The 9,440-nt window shown below is 63.6% G+C and overlaps 1 protein-coding gene across 4 annotated transcripts in view; it reads left to right on the top strand.

Annotated features, from left to right (window-relative positions):
- Nucleotides 1-250: 250 nt before the first annotated feature.
- cln8 (CLN8 transmembrane ER and ERGIC protein) overlaps nt 251-9,440 on the top strand; it is a 61,599-nt gene continuing 52,409 nt past the window's right edge. For 2 of the 4 annotated variants that reach the window (XM_072498631.1, XM_072498629.1), the window contains exon 1: nt 344-468. The gene's annotated coding sequence lies outside the window, so the exon portion shown is untranslated. The other 2 variants (XM_072498628.1, XM_072498630.1) reach the window with 2 other exon arrangements.

Below are 9,440 nucleotides of genomic sequence, written 5' to 3'. Positions count from 1 at the left end.
TGGGCCAAATGGTCTCCTTCTGAACTGCACTGATTCTGAGTTAACTTAAGCAAAGGCTCACTCCCAGGGCTGGGCTCACTGCACACTGAGGGGAGGGGCCAGCATTCTAATCAGCTGAGACGCCTCAGGGAGCCCGCCCACCTCTGTCTATTGGCTGAAGCCATTGGGTGGTCGCTTTCGACCAATGGTAAAGCCGAATCTGTTGTTACGCGTGCGCCGCCGCCAATCAGAACGGAGGCGGGGCTCGCTCTGCGGAGGCACGTCAGGCTGGGGGTCACGTGAGCGGCGGGGTTCATCCCATCAGAGTGGCCGCGAGGATGCTCAGACGGAGAGAGGGGTGAGCATAGCGGCGGGTGAACCCGGGCCTGGCGGAGGGTGATGGTCAACCTGGGGAGGGAGGCTAACCACGGCTTTCAACGCAAGGGAATGGTGTCCGTGCTTTAAACTCCAGAAAATCGTCAGCGTGGGGTAATTCCAGTCTTTAACCTGGTTAATGTGGAGGGTAAACCTGGGGTGGTGGTTAATATGGGGGGGGGCATTGGGGAGATGATCAGTGTTGAGAGTTGGCACGATGGTCGGTATGGAGGGTAAAGTTGGGGTGGGCTTAATCTGGGGGCAGACCTGAGGTGGTGGTTCGTGTGGGGATAAACTATTGATTCTGAACTGTAGATAGTCCTATTTGGCAAATGGTAACTGGACTTTAAAAGTAATTGATTAGTGGTAAAGTGTTTTGTGGCTATCCTGAAGTGATTGTTTTGTTATCTGTGTGGTAGGTAACATGTGCTACTCAAACCTTGGTTAGTGATGAGGTCTTATGAATCTCGATGAAGACTCAAACTCGTCCAGTAGTAACAAAAAGTTTGAGTAACTATAACAATAATTGCATGAGTTCTTTACTTTAGCTTTGATACTAGTGATAAGGTTAACAAGATCTAATTACGGTAACTATACATAACTCCACTAGCCAGCTGAACTAGTCTGCTATTGCCCTGGTCACAGTGCATCCAAGAGAAGAGAGACACCCAATGTGGTTGCTTTTTATACCCCTGTTGGTCCGGCCCTTTAGTGATCATGTGGTGCTACTGATTACACATCAACCCCTTGTGTACATGCACATATAGCGATCAGTACAGTGATGTAAATTTTTTTTTTTTGTATCGTTGAAAGCTGATAGCAAACACATCTCTGCCAGAAGTCATCAAACCAGACTACTGAAAAACCTTCACTTTCTGTTTGCCTGTTAAGTGCTACCCCACTTCCTCAATTGCCTCATTTACCCATTTATTGGTTTGAAAGATTGTCTTGTTGTGCCGAGTATTTTGCTAGAGTTTAATAAAAACAAAATAGTCAACTAGTAGCACAGAACAATAGCTAAACAAGCAGAAGCTTGTAGTAACAGTCCTATGTTTGGGAATTGATTTGCAAAATTACGTGGCGTTCTTTGGGAAAAATTCTGGCCAGATTCCTTTGCTGTGCCCCATCTTTGTTTAAAGTAAAGAAAGCTTTACAATAATTGTATGTTATGTCCTCAGAATGTCCCAAAGTGCTTTGTGGGCAGATAATTGCTTTTCAAGTGCAATCACCCGTGATCGCGTATCCTAATCTGGCAGCCAATTTGGTTACACCGAGATCTCACAAGCAGCCATGAATGGGTGATGATTGGTTGAAGAAGTAGAGAATAAGCGTGAATGCTGGAAATCGGAAATAAAATAGCAAATTAGTGATTGATCAGCCAGCACAGAAAGTTAATTGAGATGTTGGTCCTTGATTAGAGCTGGTGATGGTCAGGCAGGGGAAAACAAACACATGTGTGACCCATGGATAGAAATGGCGGGTGCTAATATTCTGAAAATTTGATAAGGAAGAGTTCTGGTCTGTGTTTTCTGCCCTAGTGATTCTTCCTGTCGTATTTCAGTCCACACGCTCCAATCTGACAATTAAAAGTGATTATAATATTGATTTGTTCTCGGAGCTGGAATAATACTAATAATCTTTTTAAAATTATTTCATGGGATGTGATGTCACTGGCTAGACCAGCATTTATTGTCCACACCTAACTGCTGCACGTGAGACGGTGGTGTTGAGCTGCCTCTTGAACCCCTGCATCCCCTGAGGTATGGGTACACCCACAGTGTCGTTGGGAAGGGACTTGTACGATTTTGACCCAGCGACAGTGAAGGAACGGCTATATATTTCCAAGTCAGAATGGTTTGTGCTTGGAGGAAAACGTGCAGGTGGTGGTGTTCCCAGGAATCTGCTTCAGGGTGGTAGAGATCATGGGCGCGATTCTCCAATGCCGTGCCGTTTGGGAGAACAGCCTGGGGCGCCATTTTTTCACGGGACGCCGGTCCGACGCCCTCCCGCGATTCACTCAAACGGCGAGATCGGTACTATCGAGTTCTGCGCGGCGCAGTCCAGAGAATCGCCCAAGACACCCAAAATGGCGATTCTCCGCCACCCCCCCTATTCTCGGGGCCGGATGGGCAGACGTCCCGGCGGCGTGACCCCAGTTCACGCCGTCGCAGTTCACACCTGCTATTTAAAGTCGTCAGCCAGTCGTGCTGGCTGACGCTGAGCAGGGAGGAGGTGAGCGGACTGTAGCGCAGCTCCTGGAGACCGGGTCGGCTTCCCCGAGCAGGCTGCGGCCAACGGGGTGGGGGGGTGGGGGGGGGGGGGGGGGGGGGAGGTGAGAGGGAGCGGAGTGCAGGTGGGAGGGGGGGTGAGGGAGAGTGTGCAGGTGGGAGGGGGGTGAGGGAGAGTGTGCAGGTGGGAGGGGGTGAGGGAGAGTGTGCAGGTGGGAAGGGGGTGAGGGAGCGGAGTGCAGGTGGGAGGGGGGTGAGGAAGCGGAGTGCAGGTAGGAGGGGGGTGAGGGAGCGGAGTGCAGGTGGAAGGGGGGTGAGGGAGCGGAGTGCAGGTGGGTGGGGGGTGAGGGAGAGTGTGCAGGTGGGAGGGGGGTGTAGGAGAGTGTGCAGGTGGGAGGGGAGTGAGGGAGAGTGTGCAGGAGGGAGTGGAGTGAGGGAGAGTGTGCAGGAGGGAGTGGAGTGAGGGAGAGTGTGCAGGTGGGAGGGGGGGTGAGGGAGAGTGTGCAGGTGGGAGGGGGTTGAGGGAGTGTGCAGGTGGGAGGGGGCTGAGGGAGTGTGCAGGTAGGAGGGGGTTGAGGGAGTGTGCAGGTGGGAGGGGGTTGAAGGAGGGTGCAGATGGGAGGGGGGGTGAGGGAGAGTGCAGGTGGGAGGGGAGTGAGGGAGTGTGTGCACGTGGGAGGGGGGTGAGGGAGCGGAGTGCAAGTGGGAGGGAGTGAGGGAGAGTGCAGGTGGAGGGGGGGTGAGGGAGAGTGTGCAGGTGGGAGGGGAGTGAGGGAGAGTGCAGGTGAGAGGGGAGTGAGGGAGAGTGTAGGGAGGGGGGTGAGGGAGCAGTGTGCAGGTGGGGGGGTGAGGGAGCGGAGTGCAGGTGGGAGTGGGGTGAGGGAGAGTGTGCAGGTGGGAGGGGAGTGAGGGAGAGTGCAGGTGGGGTGGGTGAGGAAGCGGAGTGCAGGTGGGGGGGGTGAGGAAGCGGAGTGCAGGTGGGGGGGGTGAGGAAGCGGAGTGCAGGTCGGAGGGGGGTGAGGGAGCGGAGTGCAGGTGGGAGGGGGGGGTGAGGGAGCGGAGTGCAGGTGGGAGGGGGGTGAGGGAGAGTGTGCAGGTGGGAGGGGGTGAGGGAGATTGTGCAGGTGGGAGGGGGTGAGGGAGAGTGTGCAGGTGGGAAGGGGGTGAGGGAGCGGAGTGCAGGTGGGAGGGGGGTGAGGGAGCGGAGTGCAGGTGGAAGGGGGGTGAGGGAGAGTGTGCAGGTGGGAGGGGGGGTGAGGGAGCGGAGTGCAGGTGGGAGGGGTATGAGGGAGAGTGTGCAGGTGGGAGGGGAGTGAGGGAGAGTGCAGGTGGGAGGGGAGTGAGGGAGAGTGGAGGGGGTGAGGGAGCGGTGTGCAGGTGGGGGGGTGAGGGAGCGGAGTGCAGGTGGGAGTGGGGTGAGGGAGAGTGTGCAGGTGGGAGGGGAGTGAGGGAGAGTGCAGGTGGGGGGGGTGAGGAAGCGGAGTGCAGGTGGGGGGGGTGAGGAAGCGGAGTGCAGGTCGGAGGGGGGTGAGGGAGCGGAGTGGAGGTGGGAGGGGGGTGAGGAAGCGGAGTGCAGGTGGGAGGGGGGTGAGGGAGCGGTGGGAGGGGGTGAGGAAGCGGTGTGCAGGTGGGGGGGGTGAGGGAGCGGAGTGCAGGTGGGAGGGGGGTGAGGGAGAGTGTGCAGGTGGGAGGGGTGAGGGAGAGTGTGCAGGTGGGAGGGGGGTGAGGAAGCGGAGTGCAGGTGGGAGGGGGGTGAGGGAGAGGAGTGCATGTGGAAGGGAGGTGAGGGAGCGGAGTGCAGGTGGGAGGGGGGTGAGGGAGAGTGTGCAGGTGGGAGGGGAGGGAGAGTGTGCAGGTGGGAGGGGGGGTGAGGGAGCGGAGTGCAGGTGGGAGGGGTATGAGGGAGAGTCTGCAGGTGGGAGGGGGGGTGAGGGAGAGTGTGCAGGTGGGAGGGGGTTGAGGGAGTGTGCAGGTGGGAGGGGGCTGAGGGAGTGTAGGTGGGAGGGGGTTGAAGGAGAGTGCAGGTGGGAGGGGGGGGTGAGGGAGAGTGCAGGTGGGAGGGGAGTGAGGGAGAGTGTGCATGTGCGAGTGGGGTGAGGGAGCTGAGTGCAGGTGGGAGGGAGTGAGGGAGAGTGCAGGTGGAGGGGGGGTGAGGGAGAGTGTGCAGGTGGGAGGGGAGTGAGGGAGAGTGCAGGTGGGAGGGGAGTGAGGGAGCGTATGCAGGTGGGAGGGGGGTGAGGGAGCGGTGTGCAGGTGGGGGGGTGAGGGAGCGGTGTGCAGGTGGGAGTGGGGTGAGGGAGCGGTGTGCAGGTGGGAGGGGGGGGTGAGGGAGAGTGCAGGTGGGAGGGGGGGTGAGGCAGAGTGCAGGTGGGAGGGGGGGTGAGGCAGAGTGCAGGTGGGAGGGGGGGTGAGGCAGAGTGCAGGTGGGAGGGAGGTGAGGGAGAGTGCAGGTGGGAGGGGGGGTGAGGGAGCGGAGCGGAGGTGGGAGGGGGGGTGAGGGAGCGGAGCGGAGTGGAGGTGGGAGGGGGGTGAGGGATGAGGGAGAGTGCAGGTGGGAGGGGGGTGAGGGAGAGTGCAGGTGGGAGGGGGGTGAGGGAGAGTGCAGGTGGGAGGGGGGTGAGGGAGAGTGCAGGTGGGAGGGGGGTGAGGGAGAGTGCAGGTGGGAGGGGGGTGAGGGAGAGTGCAGGTGGGAGGGGGGTGCGGGATGAGTGCAGGTGGGAGGGGGTGAGGGAGAGTGTGCAGGTGGAAGGGGGGCGAGGGAGCGGCGTGCAGGCGGGAGGGGGGTGAGGGAGAGTGCAGGTGGGAGGGGGGTGAGGGAGAGTGCAGGTGGGAGGGGGGGTGAGGGAGAGTGCAGGTGGGAGGGGGGTGAGGGAGAGTGCAAGTGGGAGGGGGTGAGGGAGAGTGCAGGTGGGAGGGGGGTGAGGGAGAGTGCAGGTGGGAGGGGGGTGAGGGAGAGTGCAGGTGGGAGGGGGGTGAGGGAGAGTGCAGGTGGGAGGGGGGTGAGGGAGAGTGCAGGTGGGAGGGGGGTGAGGGAGAGTGCAGGTGGGAGGGGGGTGAGGGAGAGTGCAGGTGGGAGGGGGGTGAGGGAGAGTGTGCAGGAGGGAGGGGAGTGAGGGAGAGTGTGCAGGAGGGAGTGGAGTGAGGGAGAGTGTGCAGGTGGGAGGGGGGGTGAGGGAGTGTGCAGGTGGGAGGGGGCTGAGGGAGTGTGCAGGTGGGAGGGGGTTGAGGGAGTGTGCAGGTGGGAGGGGGTTGAAGGAGAGTGCAGGTGGGAGGGGGGGGTGAGGGAGAGTGCAGGTGGGAGGGGAGTGAGGGAGTGTGTGCAGGTGGGAGTGGGGTGAGGGAGCGGAGTGCAGGTGGGAGGGAGTGAGGGAGAGTGCAGATGGAGGGGGGGTGAGGGAGAGTGCAGGTGGGAGGGGAGTGAGGGAGAGTGCAGGTGGGAGGGGAGTGAGGGAGAGTATGCAGGTGGGAGGGCGGTGAGGGAGCGGTGTGCAGGTGGGGGGGGGGTGAGGGAGAGGAGTGCAGGTGGGAGGGGGGTGAGGGAGAGTGTGCAGGTGGGAGGGGGTGAGGGAGAGTGTGCAGATGGGAAGGGGGTGAGGGAGCGGAGTGCAGGTGGGAGGGGGGTGAGGAAGCGGAGTGCAGGTGGGAGGGGGGTGAGGGAGAGTGCAGGTGGGAGGGGGGTGAGGGAGCGGTGTGCAGGTGGGAGGGGGGTGAGGGAGCGGAGTGCAGGTGGGAGGGGGGTGAGGGAGAGTGTGCAGGTGGGAGGGGGTGAGGGAGAGTGTGCAGATGGGAAGGGGGTGAGGGAGCGGAGTGCAGGTGGGAGGGGGGTGAGGAAGCGGAGTGCAGGTGGGAGGGGGGTGAGGGAGCGGAGTGCAGGTGGAAGGGGGGTGAGGGAGCGGAGTGCAGGTGGGAGGGGGGTGAGGGAGTGTGCAGGTGGGAGGGGAGGGAGAGTGTGCAGGTGGGAGGGGGGTGAGGGAGCGGAGTGCAGGTGGGAGGGGGGTGAGGGAGCGGAGTGCAGGTGGGAGGGGGGGTGAGGGAGCGGAGTGCAAGTGGGAGGGTGGTGAGGGAGCGGAGTGCAGGTGGGAAGGGGGTGAGGGAGCGGTGTGCAGGTGGGAAGGGGGTGAGGGAGAGTGCAGGTGGGAGGGGGGGTGAGGCAGAGTGCAGGTGGGAGGGGGGTGAGGCAGAGTGCAGGTGGGAGGGAGGTGAGGGAGAGTGCAGGTGGGAGGGGGGGTGAGGGAGCGGAGTGGAGGGGGGGTGAGGGAGCGGAGTGGAGGTGGGAGGGGGGTGAGGAAGAGTGCAGGTGGGAGGGGGGTGAGGGAGGGTGTGCAGGTGGGAGGGGGGTGAGGGAGCGGCGTGCAGGTGGGAGGGGGGTGAGGGAGAGTGCAGGTGGGAGGGGGGTGAGGGAGAGTGCAGGTGGGAGGGGGTGAGGGAGAGTGCAGGTGGGAGGGGGGTGAGGGAGAGTGTAGGTGGGAGGGGGTGAGGGAGAGTGCAGGTGGGAGGGGAGTGAGGGAGAGTGCAGGTGGGGTGGGTGAGGAAGCGGAGTGCAGGTGGGGGGGGTGAGGAAGCGGAGTGCAGGTGGGGGGGGTGAGGAAGCGGAGTGCAGGTCGGAGGGGGGTGAGGGAGCGGAGTGCAGGTGGGAGGGGGGTGAGGGAGAGTGTGCAGGTGGGAGGGGAGTGAGGGAGAGTGCAGGTGGGGTGGGTGAGGAAGCGGAGTGCAGGTGGGGGGGGTGAGGAAGCGGAGTGCAGGTGGGGGGGGTGAGGAAGCGGAGTGCAGGTCGGAGGGGGGTGAGGGAGCGGAGTGCAGGTGGGAGGGGGGGGTGAGGGAGCGGAGTGCAGGTGGGAGGGGGGTGAGGGAGAGTGTGCAGGTGGGAGGGGGTGAGGGAGATTGTGCAGGTGGGAGGGGGTGAGGGAGAGTGTGCAGGTGGGAAGGGGGTGAGGGAGCGGAGTGCAGGTGGGAGGGGGGTGAGGGAGCGGAGTGCAGGTGGAAGGGGGGTGAGGGAGAGTGTGCAGGTGGGAGGGGGGGTGAGGGAGCGGAGTGCAGGTGGGAGGGGTATGAGGGAGAGTGTGCAGGTGGGAGGGGAGTGAGGGAGAGTGCAGGTGGGAGGGGAGTGAGGGAGAGTGGAGGGGGTGAGGGAGCGGTGTGCAGGTGGGGGGGTGAGGGAGCGGAGTGCAGGTGGGAGTGGGGTGAGGGAGAGTGTGCAGGTGGGAGGGGAGTGAGGGAGAGTGCAGGTGGGGGGGGTGAGGAAGCGGAGTGCAGGTGGGGGGGGTGAGGAAGCGGAGTGCAGGTCGGAGGGGGGTGAGGGAGCGGAGTGGAGGTGGGAGGGGGGTGAGGAAGCGGAGTGCAGGTGGGAGGGGGGTGAGGGAGCGGTGGGAGGGGGTGAGGAAGCGGTGTGCAGGTGGGGGGGGTGAGGGAGCGGAGTGCAGGTGGGAGGGGGGTGAGGGAGAGTGTGCAGGTGGGAGGGGTGAGGGAGAGTGTGCAGGTGGGAGGGGGGTGAGGAAGCGGAGTGCAGGTGGGAGGGGGGTGAGGGAGAGGAGTGCATGTGGAAGGGGGGTGAGGGAGCGGAGTGCAGGTGGGAGGGGGGTGAGGGAGAGTGTGCAGGTGGGAGGGGAGGGAGAGTGTGCAGGTGGGAGGGGGGGTGAGGGAGCGGAGTGCAGGTGGGAGGGGTATGAGGGAGAGTCTGCAGGTGGGAGGGGGGGTGAGGGAGAGTGTGCAGGTGGGAGGGGGTTGAGGGAGTGTGCAGGTGGGAGGGGGCTGAGGGAGTGTAGGTGGGAGGGGGTTGAAGGAGAGTGCAGGTGGGAGGGGGGGGTGAGGGAGAGTGCAGGTGGGAGGGGAGTGAGGGAGAGTGTGCATGTGCGAGTGGGGTGAGGGAGCTGAGTGCAGGTGGGAGGGAGTGAGGGAGAGTGCAGGTGGAGGGGGGGTGAGGGAGAGTGTGCAGGTGGGAGGGGAGTGAGGGAGAGTGCAGGTGGGAGGGGAGTGAGGGAGCGTATGCAGGTGGGAGGGGGGTGAGGGAGCGGTGTGCAGGTGGGGGGGTGAGGGAGCGGTGTGCAGGTGGGAGTGGGGTGAGGGAGCGGTGTGCAGGTGGGAGGGGGGGGTGAGGGAGAGTGCAGGTGGGAGGGGGGGTGAGGCAGAGTGCAGGTGGGAGGGGGGGTGAGGCAGAGTGCAGGTGGGAGGGGGGGTGAGGCAGAGTGCAGGTGGGAGGGAGGTGAGGGAGAGTGCAGGTGGGAGGGGGGGTGAGGGAGCGGAGCGGAGGTGGGAGGGGGGGTGAGGGAGCGGAGCGGAGTGGAGGTGGGAGGGGGGTGAGGGATGAGGGAGAGTGCAGGTGGGAGGGGGGTGAGGGAGAGTGCAGGTGGGAGGGGGGTGAGGGAGAGTGCAGGTGGGAGGGGGGTGAGGGAGAGTGCAGGTGGGAGGGGGGTGAGGGAGAGTGTGCAGGTGGGAGGGGAGTGAGGGAGAGTGCAGGTGGGGGGGGTGAGGAAGCGGAGTGCAGGTGGGGGGGGTGAGGAAGCGGAGTGCAGGTCGGAGGGGGGTGAGGGAGCGGAGTGGAGGTGGGAGGGGGGTGAGGAAGCGGAGTGCAGGTGGGAGGGGGGTGAGGGAGCGGTGGGAGGGGGTGAGGAAGCGGTGTGCAGGTGGGGGGGGTGAGGGAGCGGAGTGCAGGTGGGAGGGGGGTGAGGGAGAGTGTGCAGGTGGGAGGGGTGAGGGAGAGTGTGCAGGTGGGAGGGGGGTGAGGAAGCGGAGTGCAGGTGGGAGGGGGGTGAGGGAGAGGAGTGCATGTGGAAGGGAGGTGAGGGAGCGGAGTGCAGGTGGGAGGGGGGTGAGGGAGAGTGTGCAGGTGGGAGGGGAGGGAGAGTGTGCAGGTGGGAGGGG

This window comes from Scyliorhinus torazame, chromosome 4 (assembly GCF_047496885.1).
Source record: "Scyliorhinus torazame isolate Kashiwa2021f chromosome 4, sScyTor2.1, whole genome shotgun sequence".
NCBI lineage: Eukaryota > Metazoa > Chordata > Chondrichthyes > Carcharhiniformes > Scyliorhinidae > Scyliorhinus > Scyliorhinus torazame.
Note: the sequence above shows the minus strand (reverse complement) of the source record. Positions and strands in the feature narration are given on the sequence as shown.